Consider the following 16,774-nt stretch of genomic DNA (forward strand, 5'->3'; position numbering starts at 1 on the left):
AAGAAGCATGGAGGAAAGGTTTTTATTATTCCAGTAGACACCAGATTCATCCTGCATTTTAGGTTACTAGCCTAACACTGTCAGTCAGTGCCTTCACTCCACAGAGACTGACCTTCCATTTAGCATATGAGAAATGGAGTCCAAATTTCGGTTGTCTACATTGCATCGGACTTAGACACTAGCAGTAGACATCACAAAACAAATTGCCAGACAACCGAACACACTGAAGTAGGAAAGGTTTACTTTGATACTTCTCTCTCAAAGTTCAACATTCGTGGCCTCCAAGTGTTTGTATGTTTACATTTATACAGGTATTCAGACACGAAGCATCCACAATGGCATTACTGCAACCATCAGCTGCCAGCACATGCTGCAAGACTAATCACAGACAAAAGACTTGGTGACAGAGGTGACCTATGCAAAACAAGAAATCTAATTTCATTTGAGTTGGATGAGCGGCTACTTATAGGAATGTTACTGATGTCTCAACACTGATTTCTTTTAAAGCAGAAGTTGGTTTTAATCTTTTTTTATGGCTTTGATTATATGGAAACAAAATTGCTGTCAAACAGATACAAACCACTCCACAACTTACTTTTGATCTCTCTTCCTGTCCCTCATTTTTCCCTTAAGGACCTAGTTTTCCTTATAAACTCTTTACAGAATGATACTAAAACATAAAATTATTTCAGATTTTATACCCTTCATGTTTCATCGTTCCCACCCTTACACAGCATGGTAAGTATTGCTTGATATTTTATTACAACTGGTGTATTTAGATTTGTTTAACAGTGAACTTTCACCCTGCAAAAAACCAAGCAGCAAGGATGGGATGCAATTTATAAAGAAGCCTCTTTTTCTAGATCCTTCATGAAGAATATTGAGGAAATAATATGTCAAAGGAAAAACATACTTTAAGCGATATTGCATGAACCGTGGATTAAGTCCTCTATTTAAAAATTCACCCCAAACAATGGCAAAATTTACATTACCTTTACCAGCCCGAAATCTTCTTATGACAGAACCTGAAGCTTACATACTCAATTCCTTCAAACACTAGCAACTCCACTCAACTTCTGTTTTGTTTTTCTGTTTGCCCTATGATGAGCCACACAGCATAGAACTGCCCCTCCCTGAAGCTCATTCCAGTACATCTTTCTCCTCTTTCAAACTCTCACAATCGGAAATACTTGAAGAAAGCACAGCCAAATCCCTACGGATGCATTATGGTAAGTCATTTTCTCAGCTGAAGGGTTTCTGAGCAATACTGATGCTAACAGTTATTCTACAGCATGGAATTTCACCTGGATACTGTCACCTTAGATATTAAGTACAAACTGAGAGTATAAATCTGAGCATTTCAGGTTACACATAGTCAATTCTAAGTAACACATTACACATCCTCTGCTCATTAACCAGAGCTGTCAGTAAAGCAAAGCAGATTTGATTTTTTCGTACATAAATTTAGGATGCAATTGGGAATCCTACAGGCATTTGAGACAGCAAAGAGACTAATAAACAGAGGAACCAACTTACCACATAAGAAAAAATGTTACTGAGTGAAATAATGATTGGTTTATTGCCATGTTATTCCTTCCAGAAAATAGGTGAAGAAAGCTGAAAACGGTACTGCAGTCAGCCCTTTGAGTTTTTCTGGTAGCCAAATATTGCCCGCTTCATAACTGGCTAATACAACGGATTAAATGGATAACCTATCTATCTGATGTGGCAAATCCTGTGTCTTCAGAGTCATGATGTAATCCATGGTGGCAAATTCTATATGATTTAAGAATCCTGGTATCCTACTTAGGACTTAAAATAGCCCATACTGCGACCTTCTATTTATTTTGGCTAGCGTATCTTCACTACCACGAAGCCAAGTTCTTTCAATTGGAAAACAAAACTTAGGTTTCTGGAACACGGGACTCCCACGTACCAGACCTCACATGCACATAAGAGATGTAGCACCAAAATAAGACATTTGCCCTGAACTAGCAATTAGCGAGTGTGGTCAGCTCCAAGAGCCTCATTCCCCCAGTGGTCACAAAAAGGACCTCTTCACTTTATAATTACTTGGGAAAAAAGTAAGAGAATTCTGTACATCAGCAAAGGCTGACTAATTTACTTTAATGTTTGGAGACTGAACACATGTAAAGAGGTGCCAGAGCTGGAATGTTCTCCTGTGGAAACACAGGGCTTTAAAGGGATAGGAGTGTTCAGCAGAACAGGAAGAAACCCTGAGAAATACAGCAAAAGGGGCACAAAATGTTCTCCTTGCCTGCCCAAGCATGCCAGCATCCTCCAAATCAACTCCTCTTCTTCCAGGTGTCCTGGAAGGCCCTTGTCTTGCATAGTCTGCCAAATGGTGATTTAACAATTCCAATTCACCCCCAAACAGCAAATGTATTTTGGGGAGATGGTGTTTTAACAGTAAAACAAGCTGAACTAAGGTCAGACAGAATCCTTGCCCTTCATCCACTTGGCAACGATTACTAAGAAAATTAATATTGAAGGTACCTAAGTACTACAAGGATGAAAAAGCAGCAGTACTAACAAACCATAACAGAGTTAAAAACAGTGAAGGAGATCCAAGGAGAAGCTAAACATGCTGAGAAAGAGCTTGGTGCCACTGGCTGCAATTATGGAAAACAAGCTATGAATGGTAGAGGTGAAGTTGCAGAATCCAGTTTATAACTTCGCTTATGCTAACAGGTGGAGTTTTACCTCAAGATTTTTATTAAATGAGCATGTTGTCAGACTTATGATTAAAATACAGTCATAAATTTACGCTCCTTTCCTCTCTTCAGCCCTTTCCAAAGGGGAAAAAAAACCCCAAACAACAACAAAAAACAAACCTGGCAAGACCCAAGCTAAAATTAAAAGCCTTCTGGCTCCTATGAAAACAAAAATTACAGCAACCACACACAAGCTCCAGCACACAAGCTTGCCACTTCGGCACGCCGCCCTCAGAGCCCGCTTTGAACACTTGGTGAGGAGGCTGATGCAGGATCACACCAGGAACTCGCCCTCTCAGCAACATTCCTCTGCCGGCACCTCATGCCACTGCCAACTGACTGCTTCTCAGACTCACAGAAGGCTTTCTTTTCTTTTCTCACTCGTTCCTTTTAACACCCAGATCCTCACAACTCGATCTGTTTTGCTGTATATGTAACAGTACATCCGGATTCAAAGTGAACAGCAGCTTCTTCCTCCACACCTCACTCTGCCTTAGTGCAATATAAGAATACCCAATATCATTTTAAAAAGCAGAGGAAAAAAAAAAGACAAGCAAATGAGGAGCCTTGTTGGTTTGTTTAAATTGAGGGTTGCCAACTGATCTTGAAGAGTCATTATGTAAAATTTCAAAATGGCATGTTAGCATTAATTTCTCTACAGTTCTCCTTAAAAGTGATCATTTTAGCAAAATGCTCAAATTTAGGTAAGCTAGTTAAACATTTGTTGGAACACTGTTCATCTGTAATTCCTTAAAAACACATGCTCATTCTGACTGAAAAGCTCTTATATTTGCCACAATTACAGTAGAACTGAAGATTAAAGACCAACTCAAACAGCTGAGTTAAGACAAGCAGAGAGAACTGCAGCAGGCAGCGATGTTGTGCCAACTCTTAAATACTTCATGACATGTAAGACTGATTTATGTGAATCTGATCCTAGACTTCTCCACTTCCCACTAGCATTTAATTCTAAGACTCACAATCCCTTATCCTGAAGTGAAGCAGCCCCATATTTTGGCCTATCCTAATGTGATACAGAAGGTAATCATACATTTCATCCAGGTACTAGGTTGGTAAGCTGTTCTATTCAATATGTGTACACATGTATATACACACAGCATTTAAATGGAAGTTTCAAATCTTCACCTCAGCACGCTTCAAAACCTCTAGGTCTTTAATGAACATGCATCTTGAACAGAAGCACACAAGCTGTTTCCTCCACTATCCCCATTAATCCTTCTGAGGATGTGGGACAACGTTCCTTGTTTCTACTCTTTAATCACTCTCCAAAACCCAAGCCTCTTGCTGTAAACTTCCAGAGAAACAAGACTTATATTTTACTTGGTATCATTTTTAAAACAACTTACACATATGCAAATATTTTTCAATTTCTTACTAAAACAATTTCTCCAGATCCGCACCACCATATTGTTTTCTGTGAATGACTGCCAGATTAACTACATCCTTTTAGAAGAAACAGCCAGAACATCAAACTCCAAACCATGACATTAGGTTAAACAAGCAAGCACTTCTAAATTATTTTATTCTTGGAAATTCCGAATCTCTTTTAAAATGTCCTCTCAAGAACAGCATATACAAAAAGCATAATTTTTACACAACAATAAAACAGCAGAAACGCGATTGAAGTTTTAAACATCGGTGCTACGGAAAGGCGTTTTGAGTACAGGATCAAGGAGAAAGGCAAGGAGATGGGAAAATAAAGCAGAAGGCTACAACAACTAAGTCAAGTAATGGGGCCTAAGAGGAAGACAGAATGTAGATAATTCTCAAAAAGGATGCCTGGCTTGAGTCAGTTTAACTAGTGAGTCAGCTCCCTAATATTTAACCACAAATGCCTTCTAAACCTTGAAGCCCACAGCTTTTGCCAAGTCTTTAAAGCCAGCAAAGTGCCAAATTTTGTAATTAAGTAAAAGGCATTGAGTTCATATTCTGTAGTATTTTATTCTCTGAAAGACTGTTTAGTCAAACATTTCAGGAAAAGTTTTGCTTTAAGTTTTTGACATGTCTCATACCCAGTCTTCTAACAGATCAATAGAAACAACACTGAAAAGCCTGCAAGGTCCTTCTTACCAAAATGTTAAACAGATTCAGGAAGATGTTATCAAAACCAAGACCATGCTACCATGTTTTACAAAAATAAATAAGAAGACAAATACAGTTTCAGTATCTATTTTCAAGATGTGCCTTTCTTCCATCTGTCATTTGGTTCCTCTTTTGCCATCAGCAAGTTCTTAGCACTTGGATACAAGGAACTTGGCCTTACCTGAACATCTAGCTTTTATACGTAGTTTTTGCTTCTTAGAAAACTGACAATCCCATCCTCCCAAGATACCATTAAATCTGTGTTCTTTTAAAAATTGTTTCTTGTGTTTACCATTTCTCCCTGTTCTGCAAAGAACTCTCTACAGCACATTTGAAAGTCTCCTGAGTTTCCTAGTTCTGTTCACATGCCTCTGCAAATGCTTCTTGTCCATTTTTAGTTCCTACTTTAAGGAGAAATTCTAACAATTACTTAACTTTATGTCCCCTGTGACTCCACTGTATGAAAGGGAAAGATTAACAATGTCTAGTTACTCCTCTAAACCAAGACTACGTAGACTCTTCACTAGCAGTTGATGAGACATCAGACCCACAACCCTAGGGTACCTTTTGTCACCACTGAACTGCATCTGCCAAAAGGCAGATTTAGGTTAGCTGCGTTTTTTTTTTTTCCCCTTTGCATTTGCAATGCAAAAGAGCATAAGCACATTCAGTTAATGTGTCTGATTTGTTAAACCATGGTAACCTGACTGTGTAGACACCTGTCTATGCTTTGGGCTACACCAACTGATTAAAATTCTGATTATCAGGATCTGCCCAGCAGATTTAAGTAAAACCCAAGCACAATCATGTTTGTACATCCACTTTCTTTTCACTGCTGAATCTCTTACAGTCAACTTCTATATAATTAAAAAACTAAAACATTCTCTTTAGTTTTGAGTGATTTAACATGCTCCCTGTTAGTCTAGCTGATCCATGCCCTAAGAAGTATTTTCTTATTTGAAATGGAAATTCCCAAAAACTGTAGTCTGATCTACCTGTACAGTGGAGAGCAAAGTTCCATTAAACAACAAATCTTTATTCTTAGTGCTTTACAACTAACACAACTAAAAGCTCCATTTCCTTGTATTGTATTTCAATTTTATTTTTTTTTAAAAGCTCCTTTTTGCGGCTTATAAAATGCTTCTTTCTTGAACACTGCTGAAACACTACAGAAATTTCTGTAGCAACCTGGAGCTCTCAATATAGAGCTCTACAAAGCTTTATTCTGCTGGATGACTATTATACTACATTAGATAACTGCTGCCCAATGTTATCACCACAGAGCATTTTCTTTCAGCAAAGAATAAACATACCTTTCTGCAGGATCCATAATGAATTGTCCGATTTGTATAGATCTCTTCCTAAATAAAGATCTGTAAAAGTAGCATTAGAAGGATTGAACAGAATCATAGAATAGTTACAGTTGGAAAGGACTACAAGATCACCTAGTTCCAACCCCCCTGCCATGGGCAGGGACACCTCACACTAAACCATGCCACCCAAGGCTCTGTCCTACCCGGCCTTGAACACCGCCAGGGATGGAGCATTTACAACTTCCCTGGGCAACCCATTCCAGTGCCTCACCACCTTCACACTAAAAAACTTCCTCCTCATATCCAATCTAAACTTTTCCTGTTTAAGTTTTAACCCCTTACCCCTTATTCAACACGAATGGATATGTGGTATTTGTGCATGTGTGTGTCAGTGTCTACACACCAGAATAAGCAGCAGAACAAAGATTAAAACTTAGCTTGTTCCATTAAGGGAGCAAGCATCTTTGCCACAGGAGTGCTTCCAGCGGTAAGGCCCTTCCTCTGTTCAGACCACAGCATGGATCACTTGCCAGTGGAACAGCCTCCAGCCTAACAAAAGGAGGATAGTGCTGAGGCTGCATCACACTGCATATATAGTTCTTCTCTCTGTTACTGCATCCTCAAAAGAGGCTATTGACACATATAAAGAAAAATAAAAAAGTAAGAAAAGGAAAAAACAATGAATGAACAGGTGTCCCTCCTAAGATTTATGGAAGCTAAAGATTGAGAAAACCACACCACAACACCTGATGACAGTTAAGAGATACAAAAGATATAATAAAGAGTTTGGCATCACCAGTCACTAAGTACCCCAGAGGTTTTTTTCTTGTCCTGTGCCACTCACAAAAGATCCTGGCTAAACCACTTGGCCACAAGTCTTGCTGCTTGTCAAACAATTTGACACAAGAGCACAACCAAATAAAATGTCACAGAATGAGTGTCAAGCATTGTAAGAGATCACAGAAACACACCTACCTTGCCCTTCTATAGGATCTTGCACTGAACTTTGAACCATCCTTCCTAAAAAGACAAACTAATTCTATCTGTAATTAGTATTGTAAAGTAACTGTCCCAGAACCACGGGTTTCATTACAAAATTAGCTTGAGTAACCATTTGCTCTTACTTTTCAAAATAATGGACTGTAACATAAGAATGCAAATATGGCTTGCAAACCCAGCCACATTTAAAAATTCCTCAATAGCATGAATTGTGGACCTCATGATTTGCTACTATTTACATAATTACTTTTTTTTTTTCCCTTGGGATGCCCTTCTAAATCACTATTACCAACTATATCTTTACTAACTGTGAGACTATGGCCGGGGTGAAATGGAGAGAAAATCCAAAATTCTGAAGTTTTTCTTTTTGTAAGACTAAACTCTTCCCAAGACATTAGTGAAGCTTCTTCTTTAAGCATTTTACTGTCCCAAATTTGTAGTTTGAAAGACTGTACAGTGAAGGTGCCCTTCTGAAGAACAGAAGTTTACAATAAAATGAAGCTTCCCTCACCAAAAAAGTCACATTTACTTTTATTTAAACAAGTCCTTCCATAAGATTCCTTCTATTACATATATATTCCTTCTATTAACAAGTTTGACCAGGTGTCACTTAGAAAATAGTTTCTGTCAAAAGGTTTTTAGGATTAAACTGTTGAGTTTGTGTGTCACATGACTTCTGTAAGCACTGGTACCTTCAGCTACACAGAAAAGTCTATTAACCTTATTGTACTGAAATTATCACTTGTTATTTTAAGTAGCAGATAATCTTTAAGGATAGAAAACTGTTCTGAATTCTTGTGTTGATAATACACGCATATTCTCTAATCAATAAACATGATGCCTGAATATGTGCAGCACATGCTCTCACACAGCAGTCATATCCAAGATTGGGATTCGTAAGGAAGTATGAGGACTCAGCTCTAATTCCCCCTGAATGAGCAAAAGTGATACAATTCAGTTTAAAAGAAAAAAATTAAATCCTAAATCAAACGCCTAAGAAGCACATTGAACTTCCCTGGTGCTGGGATGGTAACATTTCAGCCTCAGACAAACCCCACACACCTCCACCTCTGCTTGACTATGGGGAATTCTGAGTACTGTACAGTGTCAAATACCACCTGAAATACTGAGCCCTCAAAGACTTCATACAGATTTTTTTGTTTCTCTACCAACTGCATTCAGTGGTAATCTCTACATGTGGGTTCACACTGGCTTAATGTTTCTGTTTTATAGTATGAGCCAATCTTTTGTGCTTCAAATTTCTGCAACTTCTAGATATTACGAATGAGATTGATGTAGTTTAAAATACCATACTAGAACTTCAAACACTCCTGTATACAGAAAACAAGCTGATTTGGTTTATAGCTAGCATGGACAAGCTTGTCCACGCCCATCGATTTTGCTAGCATCTGATGGCTATATTGAAAGCCCATTTTCTCTCATAAAGGATTAATTCTAGAGACTGCTGAAGATGCCAAGACTTTATTACCATTACTAGCCATGCCAAAGCAGAAACCATAGCACCCTTTGAAAACGGTACCAATTCCACAACAGGGTCTTATCTTTACTTGGGACTAAAGCTTCCAAAATTACCCTTCAGAGCTACACAATTCATTCTTTTTTTTGTGATGAACTTCCACAGTGGAAAACACATACATTGTGGGAGAAGACACACACAGCAGCCAACATGTATGCTCCTGGCGTACACTACTTTAATTCTCGATATTACATTATATTCTTTCATCAACAACAGAACATACTCTCATTCTGTGCCAGCTGTGCTATTTAATGGATATTGAAGTAGTACCACTTGGTAGAATACACTAGCTTAAAAGGTATAAACAGTAGCTTTTCTGTGACATTTTTCATTATTAAACTTTAAAAAGGCCTTGCAAACGAGAAACCAAAATAAATGTACTACTGATGCTCTGAAAGTCCTGCAGATCTCTATGAGAGTTGTAGATTCTGAAGTATTCTTGACATTAAATGCTTTACTGGCTAGAGAAGACAAATTGTCTCTTATGAAAAGTCCCTATTCATATATGCCAGCCACCACATCTCCTAAACCAGCATTCCTCAAATCAAAGTCCTCAAGCTCAAGGCACGTTTCACCACCCCTGCTACTTTCCCATCCAGTCTGGCAGCACTTTGCAGAAGGCAATGGAGAATTGCAAAGGTGCCAGGGGAGCAGAGGGTAGAGGTGATTGCTGAAACCAGGCAGGGGTAATGCAGTGACAATGTGGAGGGTCCGGCAGGAAATGCAGAGAGCAGGAAGACAGCACAGCTGCTTAGAAATGGATGCAGACACCTTTCAGCATGCCACACTCGTGGTGTATGGAGGCTGCACAAGTCAGAGGTACAGCAATGGGCCCTCCTGCTGCTCCTGGCCACAGGTGAGCTCTGGCTCTCACCAGTCTCTATGGAGAGTTGTTTCATGGAGCAAGGGCAGCAGAAAAAATATTTTTGAAAAGCTACATTTCAGCCAGTTTAGCTTCCTGAACTGCTTTCCTGCTGGCCTAGTGACAGAGCTGGCACAACTGAGAAAAAGCCTGAACGTGCAGGGGGGAGCAAGGCTACAAACAGCTGTGTGCTTTGCTCAGATGGGACTGCAAGCCATACCCAGATCACACAGCTCCATTAGCACAGCTTGACCAGAGATCATTTTATTTATGCTCCTGCTCCAGCTAGTACGTAGATCTCTAATTAAATGTATGCAAAATATCATTTACTGCTATGGAGAAATAAAATACAAACAAAAATACTAGTAAGAAAACCCCATAACTGAAATGCAGGTATCTCAGCTTCCTACAAACATTTCTTCAGTTACTCATCACTTCCAAACATCAGGATGTCACCTGTAACTTATCTGGGCTAAAAATAATCATTATTTCCCTTGCTCAGCTATTTTTCAACCTGGACCAGCTTCCTGATCAGGTTCACCACATGAACACCCAAGCACATATAAGGGGGTGGCACTGTTTATACCAACAGCACCACAGAGAGAAATGCTTTTTGAAACTACACCCACAAATACACCTTTGTAGTTACTCTATTCTGTGCTGCAGTTAAATAATCACACCTTATTGTCAGTGAAAAGTCACAGAAAGCATCAAAGAAAGGACAGAACACAGAAGAACTCGGATTCAGGCATTTTAACAGGAACATTAAAAAGGTTACGATTCAGACTCACCTATGGGTCTTGCAGGTTAATTTTAAAGTAGGTGCAACAAGAGAAATTAATACCACCCCAATCCAACGATTTGCTAGAAGAGGACAGATAACTTACATTACACAGTTTCAACAGCCAGTTTGCTGCTTCAGGGTATTATAAAACTGGCCAAAGATGATACAAAAAACAATCATTCACAGATTCTACAGCTAGAGCATTTTATGGGCAAAAACTCTGTGGTCTCTTTTTGTGGCACAATTTCCTTAAAAACATGGCATGTAAAATGTTTTGGCATAAAACCCATTTAAATAACAAGCCCATAAAGCTTGCTGGCACCTACTTAGACAAGAATGGAAAGAAAACAATCTATTCTAATTCACTCAATTCTAAGAACTGGATTTGTGTTTTAAATTTAGTGTTAATTTACATGATTCAACGTTTTAAACTAGACTTCAAGTACACGACTGCAAGTTAAAAACCAAGTTCAACTGATACTTAAGTTGACTTACTAAGACCCTTCTCAACTTACACTCTAGATGAAAATATCTACAGAATTTGTGCTGAAAACAGTGCTGGTAACACAGGGATGTTTTCCCTATTGCTGAGCAGAGCTCACACAGTCAAGGCCTTTTCTACTTCTCACCCTACCCCACCAGAGAGCAGGCTGGGAGTGCACAAGAAGCTGGGAGGGAACACAGCCAGGACAGCTGACCCCAACTGACTCAAGGGACATTCCACACCATATGGCATCATGCTCAGCATATAAAGTTGGGGGAAGAAGCAAGGGACATTTGGAGTGACAGTGCTCATCTTCCAAAGTAACAGTTAGGTGTGATAGAGCCCAACTCTCCTGCAGATGGCCGAACACGTGCCTGCCGATGGGAAGTGGTGAATGAACTCCTTGGTTTGCTTTGCTTGTAGAAAAACCTTTTGCTTTACCTACTGAACTGTGTCAACTCAACCCAGGAGTTTTCTCACTTTTACCCTCAAGATTCTCTCCCCCATCCTGACATGGGAGCAGTACACAAGTGGCTGTGTGGTGTTTGATTTCCCATGGTTTGATAAACCATGACAGCTAAATATTTTAACAAATATTTTTAAGTAAGGGAAGCTGCTTGTTATCATTGTTAATATTCAAATGCCTGTAAAGCATATGAAAGATCTTCTCACTCCCTACAACACATTTCAGCTGCTCAGGAAAGGCCAGGGAACGATGTGCAAAAAGTGTAAACCAGCTAAACTGAACACCACTGTCCACAGAGGACTTGTTTTTACTAGTTATCATAACAAAATATAGCAATTTAAAAGAAGTTTCTGAGAGCTATGTCATATATATTTTATTAGCTGAACACACTGGCACCCGAGACCCCAGAATAATGTTTTATTCTGTGAAGAAATGCAGTACTGACTTCTGAGGTGCTGTCTTGTATTTGAGAGATGTGGGATACTGCCAGCTTGGGTAAAGCCCTTCCCAAATCTTCGCTTGCGAAGTCAAGCCATCATCATCATCATCTATCTTAAGCAAGTAAGCGCATTACAAATGTATTAAGATGGGACTTCTAGGTTTAGAAGTTAGTTTGATAAGTATTTATATTAAAAAAAATGGTCAAATGGAAACAAACAACAAAGTTTACACTTCAACATGAGATAACTTAATAGAACCTTTGAGAATAAAAAAAGTGGGGGTTTTTTTTAAATCATTAAGTACAAAACCCACCAAATAATTAAGCATATAATAAATACATGGCAATTAATGTCTGTAATAAGCTGACAAGAAAACTGGTGGAGCTTTGATGCCTTGAGTAGCTCCAAATTCAAGGCCAGTAAACATTGTGGAATAAATTATTTAGGTAGAAGTTAACTGCTTTCAATTCAAGAGTAAATGGGTGAGCTGTAGTTTCTTATCAGAACACAAAGGACTCAGACTAGGTTCCTCCACTCTAGCCTTAAGCAACCTATGACTAAGAATAAATGTTGGCACTAAAAAACCCAAACAAACAAAAAACAACCGTTTTCTCCAACATATAAAGCTTTTCAAAAGCAGTATTAGAATAAAAACTATATTTGAATTTGGTGTTGAAGTACATTCCTGCCATGGACTACGTTTTAGCATATCACTGCATTACATACAAGACTGACATAAATAACAGGATTACCGAGTACCTTAAAGCATGGAACAGTGGAAATAACATCAGTGAACACAGAGGTTTGAAAGTATGTGCATCTTTGGATAGAAAAATCAAAATGTTTGCTATGTAACAAAGCTATGAAGTCTGAAGTGTAAACTTTCAGGTTTCATTAATGTTACTTTTGATCTAGAATCTTTGAAAACAAGTTTCACCTACTCCATAAAGGAAAAAAACAACCCTCACTGTACTGTGTAAGAGGAGGTTTTCCAGAAACACTCAGTTCAGGTAAAAATTTTATCTTACAATTGATTTATAAAGCACGAGTGCTGGACATGGTGTTCCTCCCTTTTGTCTACCTCAATTTTTTTCCCCCATCTTTCCTATAGCATTCCACCTCCTGTCACAGAAACTTCAGGTGAGAAATACCATGAAAATACCAACCAGCCCTTTTGTACCAACTTTGGAGTTTAGTGAATCAGTTGGGTGATGAGTACCAATCACCACACTGCCAATTATCCTGGCCACTAGACAAGGCTAGTCAGATGAAGCCTGAAAAGCACCCCACGTGACAGGACCAGAAGCAGCTAAGGCCAGGACCTTTGGTTTCCAGGATGTTTGGAAGATTCTCTGAACATCTCCGTGACTGTCCTTCCTACGCTGGCTTGACCTTTTCTGTTCGTTACAATCTTCATCTCACTTCCTTGCTCCTCCTACTCTCACCACATCTCATCTCATCTATCTCCCTCATTTCATTTTCGCTGCTCAGCTCATCCCTAGTTCATATAAAGGAGCCTGCTACCATGATTGCTGTCAATATACAATCACGTAATCTGTATTTTTTTTGTTATTTTGTATGCCTGTTTTATCCATTTAGACTATAAATTCTAAACAACAGTTGGTAATTCTCACCCTAATATTTATACTGCAGCTATTACAAGACAGATGTAATTTCAGCTGACCATTACACACACTGTAAGTCCAGACACAGTTCCTTGGAAGGAACACCTCTACCAGTCTAAACTGGCATCCCCATTTTATGGCACAGTTATCTTGTTGCTTTTGTCTGTTTCCATGCAATGAAAATATTCTCTGTCCAAGAACCAGCAATGAGCAGACTCATTTCAACTATGTTAAAAGAGTGTTATGCTTATCATATAATTTAAGTGCCTTGCACTTTCTCCCTTAATTTGATAACAAGTTATGAGTTTTTACATGCCATTTATACTTACAGAGGTATTGTTTGATATTGTACTGCTTATAACCCTTCAAATCCGTAACTGTAGAGACATCAAACGTACAGCTGATGGGCACAGGCTTGGCGGGGGAAAGTGTACAACCGGTCAGTAAATTCCACTTGGAAAAACCTTCTTATGGACCTTCAGCTATACCTTACTTAGTCATCACACAATGCTAATAGATCCATTTTTATTTTTATGTTTAAAATCTTTGTCTGCAATAGTACAAGAGACAAGGGAAGAAAAAGCAAGGTGGAAGACCTTGAAATCAAGACATTTTTCAAGACATGCTGTGCCAAAAGTAGTTTACTTTTACTACAGGAACTGTATTCTTGGAGATATTACAACTAGTGAGCCCAAAGGTACATGCATAGGAGGCTCAATCATGTGAGATTAAAATCTTTTCTACAACCATGTTCAGAGATTTGCTCATATAAATTCAAAGGCAAAAAGGGCACCTGGTCAAAAAGTCTCCCACCATTCCCTTACAATCTAAAGGCTATACAAGGGTGTCTATGTAGCAAGGGGAAAAGATGGCTCAGAAGACCATGTACCTATCAAACATCTCAAAAAACTGTTACTACATGTTAAACGAAGTTGAACATCTATCTGTATGGACTGCACCATAAACAACCAGTAAGAACTTGAATAAACAGTTATTAGGATGGTGCAACTTATTTCTATCAAATGCACAAATATCTCATGAATCCGCCCAACAAGCTTATAACTTTTGGATATTAGCATGCTTTGGAACCAGATCTGCAAGTGTGCTTGACTGGTTCAAAGAGCTTGGACTATTAATTGGATTAAAACATCCATTAATTACCCAGTTTCAAATACACAGCATTATCGAAGTCAAGTCTCTTAAAGCAAAAAGTTCTATCTTTACCAAAGCTACACAATAAACAGGCAAGACACGATCATGCATATGTACTGGCATGGTAATATAGACACAGACAGGTCCCGAGCATGCTGTTTCTCCTTTCTGAAGCTTTACTACACACAAGAAATCCCCCCCCCCCCCCCCCCCAGTTACCCAATATGACTGGTTTTAAGCAGGATGGATTTTACTTGTGGTCTCATAAATATAGTTTTTGCTCCACCAACTCTGAAAGAGGTTGCAGGTCTTAATTTTATAAAAAGGACTAGTCTCTTTGAGCCTATGCCTCCATCTCCTCACTGCTATTGCTGCCTGTGCTAGCTAGATAATGCATGCTACCTGTAAAAATAAACATGGATCCTCAAAAAGTTGTAATTTATCTATGAGGACTAACACAAAGATTATCATTTCACCTTGAGTTAACAGACAAACACTGGCCTCAAAGCACCACCAAAACCAGTCACACAAGTTAAGGATAGAACGGCATGTGTGCACGTTTTCTCATAGAAATGTACCTATATAACCAATATAATGATATTTTAAATAACATTTTTAACAATGTCAAGATAAACAGAAGCCATTAAAGGATGCCATTAAGATTTATATGTATTTTCCAAGTCATTCCTTTAAAACCACATCTTCAATTACCAGAAGCTGATTCTTTCAAATTCAAAAATATTTTGGTGATCTTGCTTACTTAGTCTATCCAGAAAAAGGCAGCAGTATGAATAGCAAAACCAGATGTTATTAATAATATCTAATTAACTTCACAACCTTCCTACTGATTCAGTGCAATCCCAGAAACACGGAGTGTCTGTTGTCTTCACGCAAATAGGACAGATAGGAAGCCTCTGGGAAGAACAGATTAAAAAATTCCTGTTAACAGCTGTTGTCTTGAAACCACCCCTCACAGTCAGTAAAGCTACAAGTTCACATTAAGAATTTAAGTTTCACGTAATAATCTTTCCATCATGCTGAATTTAATAGTGAGGAGAAATTGCAAGTAATTTTGCATCTTAAATCTGTTCCACACAAAGAACAGCACTAATCTAGGCAGAACAAAAAACACAATGATTTTATAAGCAGTAACAAGTATTTATACTGAAAATATCAAGGTAAAGGTTAAATAGAATGGGTGCTTTTTCTACTTGTATAAGCAGATGCTTATATTAATGAGTCACGTTTTATGTCAAAGATTTTAACATTATAGGCAGACAGCTTTCAAAACAGCTAAGAATTGTGAATGCCGTTTTAACCATAAACTCAAGATGAAAGCTAAACATCTAAAAGTTTTGACTTTCTCTTAAATATTCTCTTTCACAATTTAAAAAAACACACTACATTAATTGTGTCCCAGCAGCCATATTTATGTGTGGTACACGAATGACTGGGAGGGGGGGGAGAAAGATGAAAAAGTCCCATTTACAGAAGAAACTTGGTTGCATTCTATACATATATCATTCCCATTATACATAATATCTATGTACTTTAATTAGAGCATTTGATATTAGTTATGTAAAGGGAATAACTAAGATGCCCACACACCTTTTAAAAAGTAAAAAAGCAAAAGCGCCAAACCAGTTAATACTGATAATCAAAACAGCTGTGTAACACTCACTAAAGGCCACCCTATATATTGCAGATTAAATATTGGGCTACTCCATAAACTCTTATCCTGCCAACCCCCTGCTTGCTTCCTTGAAAAATAAATAAATAAATAAATAAATTCTTACTGTTGTCGTGAAATCACAGAGAAATCCAAATGACTCAATACTAATATTTACATATCTGTGTCCCACTCATTTTTTTCTTTTTTTATGTGTTGTCACAGAAAAATGCCAAATATAAGTAATTCTTTTATAAAAATTGTAATTCTCTACTAGAATTATGTCCACTAGCACTGACAGGAGGTAACAAAAACACCTCTTTCAAAACCAAGCCTATGCTTCTAAGATAATACAAATTCAATGTATAACAAGGACATATTTTTTCCTCCCGTGTATAGAAAACATGCCTGGCTATCAGGTAGTGTGACATTTTCTTTTTATGAATTAAGCAGTCATTATTAGATGAGATACTTTAACTGCAGTGCTCTTCTTCTCAGAATGCTATTCCCTGTTACCTTCAAGTGATCTAAAGGTGATTGCACCTGAAAGGCATCGTCTTTTCCTGCTCTGGCTATCTTATAATTAGCCAGACAAGCTTCAATCC

General features: G+C 38.2%; 1 protein-coding gene across 5 annotated transcripts in view; it reads right to left on the minus strand.

The window, feature by feature from the left end:
* The window catches only part of FRS2 (fibroblast growth factor receptor substrate 2), a 58,186-nt gene that overhangs the window by 24,220 nt on the left and 17,192 nt on the right, over window positions 1-16,774 (minus strand). Inside the window, exon 1 of one of the 5 annotated variants that reach the window (XM_080625609.1) lies at window positions 6,152-6,290. The exons of the other annotated variants lie outside the window; for them this stretch is intronic. The gene's annotated coding sequence lies outside the window, so the exon portion shown is untranslated. Of the gene's footprint in view, window positions 1-6,151; window positions 6,291-16,774 lie in introns of those variants that run through there. 5 annotated transcript variants of the gene reach the window in all.

The sequence above is a fragment of the Psittacula echo genome (assembly GCF_963264785.1).
Source record: "Psittacula echo genome assembly, chromosome: 1".
Classification (NCBI taxonomy): domain Eukaryota; kingdom Metazoa; phylum Chordata; class Aves; order Psittaciformes; family Psittacidae; genus Psittacula; species Psittacula echo.